Genomic DNA, 15,912 nt, shown 5'->3' with positions numbered 1-15,912 from the left:
ATAATCTTCTCCTCCTCCCCCCCCCCCAAAAAAAATCTGACATGGCGCCTCTGGTACTAGTACACTAAAATAGCTGTGTAGATGTTGTGACTCAGGCTGGAGCTCAATCTCAAGTCCACCTCCACGCAGCTTCAGAGCCAAGGCTCCATCACGAGTCCCAATGTCTACACAGCTATTTTTAGCATGCCAGGTCAGGGGCCAGAAGCTGGAGCCAGGCAATGTGCTGGCTGGTGCCCTGGGATGGGTGGCCGAGGCGTTCCTCCGTCTCCTCCTTGTGTTGCTGCTGGTGCCCGAGGCTGTGGCTGCTCCTCAGTTCTCCGCCACCCTTCCACTATTCGCAGCTGGTAACAGCCACTTGGGGGTTCCAGGTTCCAGGGCTGGCAGAGCCCTTGGGGAGCAGTGACCATGGGGGGTGGGGCCCAGAAGCCTGGGCCAGAGCAGGTCAGTCACTCCACCTGCCCTGGGCAGTGCACCCCAGCAAGTGGGACATGAACCAAGGGCTGCTCTCGGGCAACCCTCCCAGACTTACTCCTGCACTGCTGCTGCTGGTGCTGCCTTCAGAGCTCGGTGCCCAGCAGTCGTCGCTCTCTCCGCTCTGTCTTCAGAGCTGGGCAGCAGGAGAGCAGTGGCTGCTGGAGGGGGGGCTAAGGCAAATTTTGGGGAGACTGTAGCCTACGCATGCCCGCACATCACCACCCTATTAAAGGGGTTTCTACTCTTTTCCCCCCCTAAAGTTTCCAAGTGTTCTACTTCCTGTGTAACTCCACCAGTGGTAGACTGGTCACTGGCATTTTTTAATTACCATATCATGTAACCTTGCTCTGTATTCCTTCCATCCTTCCACTGCACAGGCCATTGCTTTCAGAACTTCAGCAAATCTTCTTACTGTTCACTGGGCCTTGAAGCTTAACATACTTTCTGGAGGAAGAAATGGATGATGCAACAGATTGGTAAGAGACCCTAAAAATCTCTCTCTGTGACGTAATTGCCTGAGGTCAACTGCAGGTATACTGTTGATCTTATCTAGCTATATTGAGGTAAAAACTACAGAGTATTGTGTCCTGTAAGATTTTACAGCAAGATAGTTAATGCACATTAATATCTCTGTGAGAGAAGCTGGGCAAAATCTTTTCTGACCGATAGCAAAGTCTCTCAGAAATGCAGTTCCGTGGAGATCAGAACTATTCACAAATTCAGATCAAATTCAGCAAATAGTTTTAGCCCAATCAAAAATGAGGAAAAATTTTTTTGAAAAAGTTGAAATGGTTTGTTTTGACATTGTTGAAATAAACCATTTTGTTTCAAAATGTGGTTTTTAAAATATCCATTTTAATCAGGCTGGTTATTCTTTCTCTCTTTTTCTTTTTCTCACTTGATTTTCGCAAGAAGGTGCAGCAATCCAACCACACCTAGGGTATGTCTTCGCCATCAGATCGACCTATCTGGATCAATTGAGCGTCAGTGAAGACCGGCTCAATCGATCCGGAAGTCGATTCAATTAAACCACCTCCTCAAAAGGCGTAGCACTGCGTCGATGGGTACACAGTTCCTGTCGGCACAGCATAGTGGAGATAGCACGCAGAAGAGGATTTAGGAAGTCAATGTAAGTTACACAAGCTACTCTGCATAGCTTGCGTAACTCCTGTTGCCTGCAGCCGAATTTCCCAGTAAGTATAGACCAGACCTCAGTCTACTTTCTCAGTTCTACAGGCAGTCCTTCCAGCTGAGGGGTGAGGCAAGCAGGTGATGCAATATGGGGAAACTTACACTGCTGCTATCTGTTCTATAAAAGACATCAGGCTCCAATTTAGTACCTTTCATACAAAATGAATTCCTTCAGTGGTTTATCCTGCACTCAATTCCTTTGTTTAGTTTTTATTTAATTAATACGATAGGTTTTCATTCAAGAGCTGCTGTTTTCCAGAAAACATGGGTAGTGATGGAGAGTAAAAGAGACCAAACAACAACCTCTCAGCAAGTTTCTCATTATCCTCTGCATCTATGCATTGCATAACTCCTGTTTATGAGTGTGTGCTCAATATGGTTCTCTTTAGCATACACCCCTGGGATCCCTGCTCAGAAGTCTCTGCTGCTTTGCAGCTTGTCAAGATTTCCACTATGCAAGCACACAAGTGATAAAGAACCAAGAGCAAAAAAAAAACAAATAAGCAGAATCAGGTGGGTGAGTATTTGTGTATTTATAGACATTTATTTGCTTTGAGTTCAGTTATGTAATCCTTACCTTTGGTATTGTTGCTTCTGCTGTTGTGGTGCAAGACTTGCAATTGCAAATTCTAATGGTGTTTGATATTAAAGTCAGCGGCTGATAAAGCATGTAATTTCTGTGAGGCTCCATGCATGGTTCTTCACTGCTTTGGACCTGATTTGGTAGCATTTTACACCCTTCTAATTCAGATATAAATGAAGACAGAAAATGCAAGGCTGTGGAGAATCAGGCCCTAACAAAGTGTGGACTAACCAGGTTTGAAATGAGCAATGTTTTCCTGTCCTTTTCAGCAAACACTAATTGATCATCCACCATTATGTTAACAAGTGGATCACATGGTTGAAAACTGATGCAACATGTTAATTTGCTCCTATTTGCTATCTAGAGCATAGTCTGCAGGAGAATAAAATGCAAGATCCCTGTTGTCCGTCTCCCCCTATTTCCATACATTTGGTGGAAGAGATTGCATTATATTTCCTCATATTATGTTCTACAAGACAAAAACTTAACTTCAGTTTAGCATGCGAACAATCTCTGTTGAACTTTGACAGGCCAGTACAGCCTGGTACAGCCAGTTTGTGTTAGAAAACTGCATTAGTCTAAATCCAACACTATTATAAGTACACATGTTGTGATACATGAGACGAGCAAACTTCAGAGAACTTACAGTTATGTTTCTCAAAAGCATTGTATGTTTCATATATATCTACGATGGCATACAGGTTACCCCAATGAACGCTCTTTTAGTCAGATGAAGCACTCCAGGTGAGCCCTGCCTCATTTCCTTTCACCCAGCTTATAAAGAGGTCCAGACAGAGCCTTTTAATCAAAGAGCAACTCCTTTCAAAGGGTCTCATTTATTAACAAGAGCCATAAACATAAATAGGAGCTTACTCAGCTACTCCCAGGGACATTCATCAACTCTGGCTTAATCCAACATGCAATCTCTAGGTCCTTCCTTCCAGAGACTCTTCTTTCCTGTGCCTATAAACAGTGTCTATTTCTGGAACCCTTCTCAGTTCCTTCTCTGGGTTATGCCTTTCAGTCCTTCCTTAGGCAGGAATCCCCAGCTCTCCTGTCTGGAACTGAGCAGTAGTATTAGTTAGTCCCCTCACGGTCTTCTTAAGCAGGAACCATCACCTCTTCTCTCTCGAGCTGAGTTTTGTTTTAGCCAGTGTTAAGGCCTTTGCCAGCTTCTCCCTCAGCTGGGTCCTTTTCCTTTATCAGTAGGGCCCTACCAAACTCATGGTCCATTCTACTCAATTTCATAGGCATACGATTTGATAATTGGTCAATTTCACGATTTCAGATGTCTTCATCTGAAATTTCATGGCATTGTAACCATGGGAGTCCTGTCCCAAAATGGAGTTGTTGGGTAGGGGGGTCACAAGCCTGTTGTAGGGTGATGGCAGGATTGCCACCTCACTACTGTGCTGTTTTCAGAGCAGGGAGGTGAGTCTGATCTCCCTAGGGTGATCAGAAGTCCGGATAAAATCGAGACTGTCCTGATATTTACTGGATACTTTGTCCATGTCCCGATCGATGTAGGATCGGGATGCCATTTGCTTTGATATTCAAGTAAAAATTCAGTTCCTAGCTGCCGTGGGGGGACCCAGAGCTCCCAGCTGCTGTGGTTGGCCCCACAGCTCCAGATCCCCCAATGATAGTAGGGATCCCCAGATTTCCCCAGTGACGGCTGGGAGCTCTGGATCCCCCTTCTGCCTGCAGTAGCTGGGTTCTCCAGTTCCCCTGCGGCCCGCGGCTGCTGGGATCTCCAGGTCCCCCCACTGTCTGCCCCCATGTGTTCCCATATTTTACTGTTGCGATTTGGTCACCCTAGATCTCCTCTGTTCTTGTGGGAGTGCCCCAGCCTGTCTGGGACCAGCAACTAGGGACTCCCGGCTGGGGCACTCCCAGCAGCATGGGGAGATCAGATTTCATGGGGAAGAGCCAATTTCATGGTCCGTGACGCGTTTTTCACGGCCGCGAAATTGGTAGGGCCCTATTTATCAGAGTTCAGGATAGCTTTTCCCTGCTGGTATCTACTCTGCTATGATGAGAGAGGAGGCAGCCTTTACGCTGGTTCCCTTTTCCCAGCTAATCCCCAACTAGTTGGATGAGACAGGGGTCTTGCACTGCTCTCTCTGCTAGGCTCCTGGCAGAAAGCATCCATGACAAAATTTCTTCCCAAAGATGTCCTTGGACTGCTTCCTCTCTCCCAGGTCATTGTATATATAATCAGACCTTTCGATCTCTTAAAGGGCCATGCCACATGCAGGGGTGGGCTGACCATTAGGCACCATTACCCTTAAGGAACAGACTACCCCATCACAATATCGGAATAAGTAAACACTGAATTACTGCACTCATACATAATTTTGCAACTATAGGACCAAATCCTATTCCCATTGAAATCAATAAGGAACACCCTAAGAACACAGGGCCAATATTTTGTTAATAACTATAACATAGATGTTATACTTGGAACCTGATCCTGCAAACAGATACTATCCTCTGGTGTCCTACTGACTTCCTAAGAATTTCATGCAGTAGTTAGAATCCTAATATGCCGATCTTGTTCAGAGACTAAAATTTGTAAAATTACAAGCATTCCTTTTAAAACACTTGTAGCTGAGACAAATTTTTTAGCAAATATATTTTAAAGGTTTTTTTACCCTGCTAAATCCTGAAAAATGAAAATTGTGTTTAAGTGATTTAGTTAACAAATGTTTTGTTTATAATGGAAAAAGAGATCTGCAATACATGCCTGAGTGCTTATACTGGATAATTAAAGTTCCCTGTGTGCTAAACAAACACACTAGCATGTACAGCATCAAGAAAAGGCTCCATATTTCTTTTCCACAGAACAGGTTATATTTTCAACATTTTATTTCCCCAGGTTCAACTTTAGAACTTGTGGTGTCCCAGCTGGTACTAGATTATAGTGTCTATTTTGGGGTGAGACATGCGGAGAATTTTCAACAGGGTTTTTCAGTGACAGACTGAACCTTTCAGGATTTCATTTCAAAGAAAAGATGCCAGTGGATGCATTATTAAGAGGAAAGCATATGGAGTCAGAGGGGAGAACTTTGCTTCTGAAATGCATCATATAATTATATTTCAGGGGAATCCAGAGCAGAGCTGGCGCTAGGCATAAGCAGATTGCTTAGGGCCCCAAGCAACTCAAGGGGCCCCCCTATTTGCTTTAGTATATGTTGTGGGGAGGACGAACAAAAATATTTCAGTTTAAGGCCCCCAATAGGCTAGCACTGCCTCTGATCCAGAGCCTGCTATTACTGAAAAGCCTACATAAAGTGACATCATATTTTATCTTGGATGTGGCCAGGTTGGAGTTCAAACTGTATATCTGATGAGATTGAACTGCCTAGACAAAGGCTTGTGGCTGACAATGCCCTTCACCAGGCTCTGTCAAACTTCTTCCTGACACAGTCACGGAGGCAGGCGGAGGCACAGAGGAAGGCAGTTTTTGAGATAGCTAGGGTGCAGATCATTTAAGTGTCACCAAATCTCAACACACTTTGGTTTGATGGACATTCTGCTCTTAAGAAACGCTGTGAATTGGGATCGCAGAAATGCCATGATCACACAGGAAAGCTATGTGTGGAATTTTGTACAAAACCTATTGCATTATGCTTGGATCAAACCAGGGGCATTAAATGCTCACTTTCCTAAGAATTTTCACTTTAAAGAATGACAGTGTAGCACATTTCCCCACTCTCAGATTTACCGCTATAATTGACCTGCACAGTTTTGTGATGGGGATAGGAAGATATTGTGTAGCGTTATGGCCTTTGAAGAAGCAGAATAAAAATTAATTTCCATCATGCAATATTTATTTTGCAATTATTGGGGCACTGTACATAGGAACCAGGCATTAGCACTTGGTCTCAAGAGTAAGCAGTCTCATTCAATGTCATTAAGCGTAGCACTATTCACTATGCTCAATAATCATTCTCTTAATAGCTGAGCTAATCAAACTGTTCCTCTACCACACCCTTGCTTCTGGAATGGAAGATGCTAAATTAAAAAGCTGGTCTGTGCTGCCTCCTTTTGGTATTGTCTATATATGAAGCCACCAATTTTTTAAGGTAAGCACTTGACAGTTGGTTTTAATCTTGTTGAGCACCCTGATTCTCTGCTTTTAGCTGAAATATCATCTGTCATGAATAGGCTTTATAATGATTGTGTTGACATGCATGCATTATCACTGCCCTCTGTGTCCATGACACAGTTTGGACACAAAAGACACTGAGCTGCCTTTCTGGGATACCAAATTAGAGCAAGGGGTCATGGATATGAATTCCATTGCTTCCTGTTGATACCATATATGTCCTGCTGGCCGACGACTAATAACCCCAGATCAAGATGATGAATATACTAACCTTGGAGGCACAGAAATGCTATCCAATGCAAACTAAGAATAGGTTGCAATTCATCTCATCTTGGGTGGCATGTCATAGAACAGATTTAGCATGGGGAGTTTTGTACAGAGTAGTTGCTGAAGTAAACCTTTCAGTACAGCTGCTGCAATATTTTCACCATTCAGAGTGGCAAACTGGAGAGGTCCAAAGAATAGCAACAGAACTTGCTAATACTGAAGAAATTATCTGGAAGCAATAAGAGGAAACTCATCCCTCATGGTTTAAAACAGATTTATTTTTCAGAAGCCCTGCTTATAAACTACTGTTCCCTGTTGACCTATTGGAAGTTAGTAAGTGATTGCTAGTACAGTACTGATGCATACTCAAAAACCTAAGGCATTGTCTGATGAATTATGATTTTTTCCCCAAAATATTTGGTAAGCAACTCATTTGGTCTGTCTTCTGATCTATCTAGAAAGCAATTTTGTCAGTGGTATAGTCCCCATTGGAGATATAAAAAAAAAAAAATAAATCATGTGAGAGACCAAGACTCAAATGTTGATTGTGGGATTTTTCAGAAGTCCCTAAGTCACTTTCAATGGGAAGTCCCTAAGTCACTTTCAATGTGCTCCTAAGGGACTTGGGCCCAGATCCCCAAAGGTATTTAGGCACCTAAGTCCCATATTAGTGCCTAATCACCTTGAAGAACTGGGCCTTAAGCAATTTTAAAAATCCCACCCAGGGCATTTAAAATGATAAATGATGGAGATTTCCGTAAAGACTTAAGGGTAAAATTTTTCAAAAGCACCTAAATAATTTAGGAGCACAATCCTACTGATTAAGTGAATAACCTGCAAGGCCTTTCCTATTACTGAATCAGATCCTGTCATTTCAAACCACTTCATAATAACAAAGGGCAATGATGGTGTCAACAATGCTTTCACACTGTGATTTATACAGAGATTCTAATTTTTCATTCCAAAGAGATTATATTGTGATGTGCTGATCCACTGGGATAAAGAATGCACATATAGGGTGCAATGCTGGTGTCCCACTGAAGATACTGGGAGTTTTTCCATTGACTTCAATGGGGCAGCATTTCACCCAGTCTTTCCAAATTGCCAGTTAAGTTGTTTTTAAGAACAAGATAAAATAGGTCTGGAATTTTCTTAATTAAGGCCAAAGTTTTAAAAAATGGTGCCTAAGATAGGCTCCTGAATGCATCTGCAGTTAACTGTCTAAATTAATGGCCTGATTTTCAAAAGTGCTCATATTCATCAGCCAGGGCCCAAGCATAATTTTTTCGGGCCTAGTACAAACTTGTAACACTGGCCCTCTCCCACACACATACCACAATCCCTCATCCCATACATACAATCTCATGAGCCATGAATTTTTTTTCCTCATGGTAATGGGGGTTGCAGCTGGGGCCGGGCCCCCCAGGGCCTCCAGGCCCTGGTAAAGTGTACCCTTTCCCCACCTCATGTGGAGGTCCTGTCACCAGCTGCCACTGACTTCAGAGGGTGTTAAGCACTTCTGAAAATCATGTCATTTTTTCAGGAGCCTAGGCATCCATTTTGTGGGATTTTTTTCCCCCCCATTTTGGGTTTTTTTTTGTTTTGTAAATCTTGGCTTAAAGTTTTATTTTAATCTGCTTTTAAATTAATTTAGAATTAATGGCTATATTATGTTAAAGAACAACAGAGAGTGATTTCAGTGCAGAGCAAGCATTTACTGGCTGGCATCATTAGAAACTCTGTCTTATACTGCATTAGTCTCCAGCAGTGGTTATTTTTTCATGTTTTCTCAGTAAAGCAAGAGGAAGTCAAACAACCAGCCTGGCAATCATTTCTAGTTAATACCACTGACTGGAGACTTAATACAGTATTTGCTCATCTCTCAACACAGCAAAACCAAAGCTAATAAATGACCCTGATTGCATCATCCCTTCTGGCAGTCTTTAGGGATATCCTGTTTACTTGTACCTTTGCTCCACCATCTGGAATATGAAAGAAGTATTTGGGTCCATGAATGTTGTGCCAACTTGTAACCAAAATTTATACTTGTTGGGTTTTTAACTGCTGATTCATCTGATTTCATAAAAAGTGAATTAAGCAACTGGTGCTGTTGGTTATTAATTTTTTTTTTAAGATTCCTTAATTGAGTTCAACTTAAAAAAATTAATGAAGGTGCCTTAAGTACTTACTTTGTGATTCTCAGAGTTCTGATTCCCATCTTTGCAGCTTATGGTACGGCAATATTCAAGGAGATGTACTAAATGGCCTAATGTCCTCATCTCTAACTTCTATAAACATTTTACTTTCTTTTAGATTGTAAAGCTAACTAGAGACCAAAAGTGGTCACACATGTCAATCTGTTCCCTGGCACATACTCTTTGCCACCAGAGCACTGGAACTAGGTGTGATGGCAATGAAATAAGAAAATGAAAGGAGAATAGCAGGAGCCTCATGGAGGGGAAGGGAGAAGGCGAATTAAAGAAATTGGCTCAACCCAGAAATATTTCTTGTACTTCCACAAAGATTAGCACTAGCTGGCAGTCCAGTGTAATTAGAATACATATTCATATTGTAGTCTTTAAGCATTTCTCAGATGAATATATCTTGTTGTGGAGTAATACGATGTTTTCCAATGGAAACTAGACCTGAAATAGTTTTGGCTTCTAACAGATGTCTTCCCATTTCATATACACCTATTTTTTAGAATAAGTCAATAATTAGTTTTGCTAAAATAAGAAAAACATATCGTCTTAATGCAGACCCCTGAATGGTCCATTATTAACCTCTAACCTTATTAGAGAAGCAGCCATTCACTCTAGCTTTTCGTTTTCCAATCAATAATATGGGTTTAAGTCATGGCAAGACCCAGTGGTTATTTATTTTCCTTAATAACCTTTTCCAAAACCTGTTGGAAAATTGAATAAATTATGCTGGGTCATCTTTAACTTCTGCTTCATTAAATTTTTTCAAAAGCCAGCTAGAAAAGCACAACTTTTCTCTTATAGAAGCAGTGTTGGTCTGGCCATTTATCAAGTTATCCTTATTCAGTTCTGTGCTTTATATAGACTCTCCATCAGATTACTCAGTTCTTCTTTTTACTATGCCATTCAAAGAGGTTGTTTCACTATGGCCTAATATCTGTGATACATGGTGGAAAACCTACTGGAGTTGCACCAGGAATTAATATGGCCCATTTTAAAACTAATAGCAATTCCTGTACATACGGGTGGGAAAACTTGTTGCTTAGTGCTAACCAGGAAGAAAATGGAAACATTTTTAGTCTCTCTTCTTGTCTTCCACATCTTGTTTCTTTTCAGCATTCTGAAAGTAGTAAGAGAGCAAGGTTTCCTTCTTTATTCTAGGCACCAACTCGCTGCTATATTAGTTTTTATTTCTTTTAGCAACAAACCAAGTGTGTAAGCTGGCTTACACCAATTAATGCTTGTGTTCACTTCTGTGAGTGAAATATAAATGCAGCTTTTCCATGATACTCAGTTGGGATCCTGTGGGAACTATAGCAATCAATTGCTGAATTTCTAAAGAACTACCCAGAAATTAAATATAAGGCAAGCACATTTTACTTGATCCTTTTTTGTCCTCTGGCTAACACAAACTTGAATTATCTAGAATTCTCACTAGTCAAAGTAAATTGCAGCTGATGACAGTAAGTGTGATTCTGGGAGAAGCAGGCAGGAGAAATAGCCTGGTCAGAAGGTATTCCTTCTGAATTACCCCTGGGGATTTGGAGAAGTTGTGTCTAGTGGTCGGGTATAGCCAATAGCCCCTTTCTCCTTGTAGAGACTCACAAATCTGAGATGTTCCTCTCTTGAGCTCCCCCTATGCTCTGTCCACCATAAACTCTGGTTTCTGTGGTAGAGAGACATAAATTCCCCCTCCCACAAGGCAGAGACACATATTGCAGAGGCTAGGATTCTACCTGGCTGCTGCTGTGATGCTTTTGCTGCAGATGTCACCATAACAGTGCTCTCCCACTCCGTTCCTCACCCAGGAAGTTGAAGTGATGCTCTAAAAGAGCAAACTAGATCTTAAAATAATGAATAAACCCCATCAAACCCAGCTGAGATTTTTGTTACACAGACTTCAATTTTAGGCAAAGTATGGAAAAGCATCAGGACACTCACACAGTAATATACAATTTTTTATTATATTATCGCAATAGCAACATATACTGAAGAAAGAAAACATTTATATACATATTATAGACATATTTTGTCCAAGAGAGGGGGTGGATGGAAAATACTGAACCATAGCTTTATATTAATGGAGTTGAAGTCTTTATATAGTCTAAACCTGCATATCAACATTGTTCCAAAAATGTGTTACAGATATAGTCAAACTTGTCCACCCTCTCCTGTAGTCTATAAATCCCATTTTCATGTGATACCATCTGAGTTAATGATTCATTTCTTCTCTATAGGTGGTTATCTTTCCAAAACCCTAAATAAACTTTTTTTTTAAATCAATATTCTCGGGCAGTTTTTTCAAAGAAAATGTCTTAACCATAAAAATGGGAACCTGAATGTTCTAGCAGCATATAAGTAATTTCTCATATATGTATAATCTTAACTCGGAATTTACATATTTTATTCTGCTTCCGTATTTATATGGGAAAAAGAGCGTATGTGCTTCAGAGACCTTCAACACAAGCTCTTAATCCTAAATGACACATTTTATACGGTGTCAGTACATGTGTTTATAATTCTGAGTTTCGATTTACATGGTCTCTGGACTTTTCTAATTGTCTATCTGCAGTCTGTCCCACTGCCAGCTTGTACACAATTTTTCCTGCATACCCTTCTCCAACATTTGTTCTAAAAGAGGAGGAGAAGCAGAGCAGGTGTGCTTGTGCGAAGATACTTTTGCTAATTACATAAGCCAGTGTGAAGAGTTTCAGAGAGGTAGCTGTGCTAGTCTGTATACAGCAAAAACAACGAGAGTTCTGTGGCACTTTAAAGACTAACACATTTAATTTTTGTAGGCATAAGCTTTCGTGAGACTCAGCTCACTTAGTCAGATGCAGAGGTAGAATGATACAGTAAATAGGAAACATAGATATACAAGTGCATAGAGAACAATGGGGGAGGTGGATGAAAGCTGGGTACTTGAGGGCTAATGACAGTCATTGATTAGGAGGTGAGAATGGGTGAGCAAAGCAATTACCTCTTGTAATGAGAGAGCCATTCCAAATCTGAATGAAAAGTCTGCTGCTACTCTCTTCTACTATACAAGCAGGAAATGGTGTCGGTGAATGTTCTGCTGGTGCTTGTGTAATATATGCCTGCTTAGTGTGGTGCTCTGTCCTCTAGTGGCCCCTAGCCCAGCTAGAGATTGATGACTCTGCTACAGCCTTAGCTAAGAGCCATAGGACATTTAGTTCATCCAGTACAGGCTCATACGCTAAGCTTCAGAGATCCCTGGTTTGATTCTACCCCCAGACAATTAGGATCCATCAGCATTGCACTTGTGCTTAAACCCCAGTCAGATTACCCTGATGCTTCAAGAAGGGTGGGAGCATGGAGCTAGGGTACAAATTCTCTCTCTTCTTCAACACCTAAAATGCAGATTGGAGAGGCCTGATTCCTTGAGTTGTTTCAGCACCGGCAAATGCATTTTAAGGGACATTGTCACAGCTATGCATGTATTTGTGGGTTTAGAGCAAAATCCTGGCCCCACTGAAGTCACTGTGAGTTTTTTCCATTGTCTTTAATCGGACCAAGATTTTAGAATCAGAAATGGAGCAATATAGATCTTTAAAGGCTTAATTTTATTATTAATTATTATTATTTAGCATCAAAATCAATTTACTATTGATTATAATTGATAGGTTTCTGAGTTGGGCCTGGTAATTTGAAACAAGCAGAGCTAGAGTAGCTACCTTCAAGCACCACTTAGTGTATCTGTTTAAGAAAATAAAGAATTGGTATAAAAAAATCTTGTTACTTTTTAAAGCCTATCATAGAAGCTGCCAGTTTCTTATCTCTAAATATTATTATAATTAATGTATTGCTATCCTCAGCTAGTGTGCTCAGCCCTATGAAAGATATCAAGCCAGTCCTTGCAAATAGTAGTAAAAGACCAATAATATGAGTATTTTAGATGTTCCATGCACCAAATATTTGCAATATTTCATACTGGACCTCAAAATAAAATATACTCCTTCCCACTCAGCATCCCAAACATTAAGAATATGTGAAATTTAATGAGCAGTTTTTAATTAATCTAAAATTGTTCAATTAATGCAAACATGTATATGCAGGAAGCTAGCAAAAAGTTCTTTTAAAACTAGAGACAGCAAGAGATATTGGGATCTCTGGATTTTATGAATGAAAAGCTTATAAGCAAGCAAAGAAAGTGCATTAGTCAGTAATAAAAGAAAACCTGCACAAATAGCTTGAATAGAGGGGCCTGACACACCAATCATTTGAGCAATGTCTCTAACATACATAAAGAGTGTTGTAATTGGTTTTATTTAAACGGGGAAGTTGCTGTTTGTTTTAAATTAAGTATTTCATTTTAATAGTATTGATCATACAGTACCCATACACGAAATATTTTACTTCTGAGAACTTTTGTGCATGCGTGTGACACTGTCCTTGAAATATTTGAAATTGCTATGATGGGAGTTGAGGTTTAGAAGGGGGTGTGATTGAAAATGTTGAACCATCTAAAAAGATTGTGAACTGATAGGCAGACAGCACTTGTTCTGGATATCCCAAAACTAAATGCTTTACTAGCAAACTGTCTTGTCCCTTCTATCCTCCCAATGGACTGGGATCGAACCACAAATACATCAGTAGATATAGCTTGGGTAATTAAGAGCTAGGCAATATTCCTTATAATCAAGATCTAAAGAAATGAAAGTGATCTCAGGCTTTTAAAAATAAAAAAATGGCGTGATGTAAGTCTAGAATGTGGAAGGTATTGTAATGTCAGAGTCAGTGTAGCCACTTTTAAGATAAAACTATCAAAGCCTGGAGGATCAAAATAGTGGCAACCAAAAATTAATGAATTGAGAGGAGAAACCAACAGAGGGACAAGATCTTTGGATTGTGAAGCCTGTACAAAGTGAACCAAAATTTCTGGTGTTGATAAGCAATTGACCAGAACTCAGTAAAATAGATTAATGAAAGGGTTCAGAGCACCTGTGTCTGATTTAACACTAAAGAGAGAAGTAAGTATCCTAGAAGAGACTGTACATAGCCCAGTGAGAATATGTAGAAATGGGTTTTGGATAAAAATGTGTTGCATAATAACCAATAACACTGGTAGGTTCACTGAACTTAATTGGGCATTTATTTAAAAGGTTTATGTCTATTTAGAAAGCAATCAGTTCTCTTAGTTGCTTTTATTGTATTTTTGAAGTATTATTCACATACTTGTAGCAGAGATATATGATTTTGGTTACAGTTTTATAACACCTAATTGCATTAAATCAGATCTCATTTGTCAGTAAGGTATAGCTAAATGTAGTAATAATTCTAAATCATAGTCCATCAAAGGAAAAACAGGTAGGTATTTTTACTTGGTTGAGCAGTAATAACTAAAGGACATTTCTATTAAGTGTATGGTTACTTTTAAATTTTAATCACTAGTTTTCCCTCTTTATTTTGATATTATAATAGGAGGCTTTGTGTTTGGGTGTGTGCGTTAAAGTACTTTAAAGTAAAGTAAAACAGAATTCAAGCTGTACTCTTATTATTACCAAAAGGAAAAATCTTATTTTGATGTCCATTTGCTCATGATAATCTCTTGTAAGTATGTAAATGTCAAATTCCCACCCAAAAGTCTCTCTTTATTTAGTGGCTAAAAATATTATGTTAACGATCATATTGTGGGAAGCACTGGATCTATGCCACTGAATAGATAAAGGTCACAGGATTCAAGGCTAAAAAGCTGCGCCCCTTCCCTAGGTTTGTACTTTTGTATTATTGTTAAGTGACTCAAATAAAAATACCAAAACCCTGAGTCATAAGCTATAGTCTCCCACACACAGAGGTCCAGAGAAATAGTTTCATATTTTCTAGCCATGCAAGATTCTATGTACCCAGAGTGATTAATTCCCATCCCCCCACCCCCCATCATCATAATGATGAAAGTGTGGGTGGACAGATTTTGTGCATGGGCTGGTATATTTTAATTATAGCTTTGGAACATTTAGCCCATATATAAAGTGATAAAACTCCTTACTCTATCTCCCATGCTTTGAGGGCCAAATTCAGCCCTAGTGTTAATGGGCACATGTCCATTAATGTTGTGCACTGATGGGGGACAAGACGTCCCACTTTTATAGGGACAGTCCCAATACTTGGGCTTTGTCTTATATAGGCACCCATTACCCCATCGCCTGTCCTAATTTTTCACACGTGCTATCTGGTCACCCTAACTGACACCAGAGCTAGATTTGGTCCTTAGTTCACTAAGACAGGGAGCTGGAAGGAGCAGCTGAATGCATCGTTTTTGACCCTGGAAGAAACCCCGGGAGAGGTGTTTGGATCAGGGTGCAGGCTGAAATGAGTTCTTGGTATTGTAAGCAAAAAAAAAATGTCTCCTGCTATGTGATTCCTTCTGTGGGTAGAGATACAGTACTTCATACATTTCTTGTAAACAAACAAGATTGCATCAAAGAAATACCTGACTATCACCAGTTTTCTCCTTCTCACAGGAACATCCCCAGAGCACTGACCTTTGACTAGCTCCTTGGGTCAAAAAAGGGGAAACAGGCCCTTAAAGGTACAATGACAGAACTTCCCAGTCCATGTCAAACTACAGAGGGACAAACACCTGCCCATCTGGGACAAACACCTGCCCATCTGCTCTGCAAGAATCGTGCTCCCAAGGACTCAGCAACACTGCTTAGAATCCAGATCAGGATTTATTATCAAAACCTCAACTTCCCTGGGAGTAGTAGCTGTCAGTTGGATCTGCATATTCCATCATGTTCTCCAAAACAAGATTTGCCATAGTGCTCTGCAGAGAAATTGGGTGGTGCTGGGCCTAAGATCGTTTCCCTGTTGAGCCAGAAGGGTTTGTACATTACATCACATACATTTTATCTTTATATGTATACACACGTGTGTGTATACGCTTAAGTATCTGATGAGGGCAGTACAAATGCGTAGAGAATGGTGGATAACAAATATTTTCAAGGACATACTCCAATAGGAAACATTTTTCTAGATTTTTTTTTTCACTTGAATGACCAATATTTCTAACATCTCCTTTCCTCTCTCAAAAAAGCAACTATGACTGCAAAAAAAAAAAAAAA

At 40.3% G+C, this 15,912-nt stretch overlaps 1 long non-coding RNA gene across 1 annotated transcript; it reads left to right on the top strand.

Annotated features, from left to right (window-relative positions):
* The first annotated feature begins 1,831 nt into the window (after positions 1-1,831).
* LOC137156844 (uncharacterized) lies at positions 1,832-15,912 on the top strand. Its single transcript, XR_010920926.1, has 3 exons — positions 1,832-2,178; positions 6,212-6,336; positions 15,310-15,912. It is a non-coding gene; the product is annotated as an uncharacterized lncRNA (long non-coding RNA).

This window comes from Emydura macquarii, unplaced genomic scaffold (assembly GCF_026122565.2).
Source record: "Emydura macquarii macquarii isolate MOO-44397 ecotype Brisbane River unplaced genomic scaffold, CSIRO-AGI_Emac_v2 contig_1477, whole genome shotgun sequence".
NCBI lineage: Eukaryota > Metazoa > Chordata > Testudines > Chelidae > Emydura > Emydura macquarii.
Note: the sequence above shows the minus strand (reverse complement) of the source record. Positions and strands in the feature narration are given on the sequence as shown.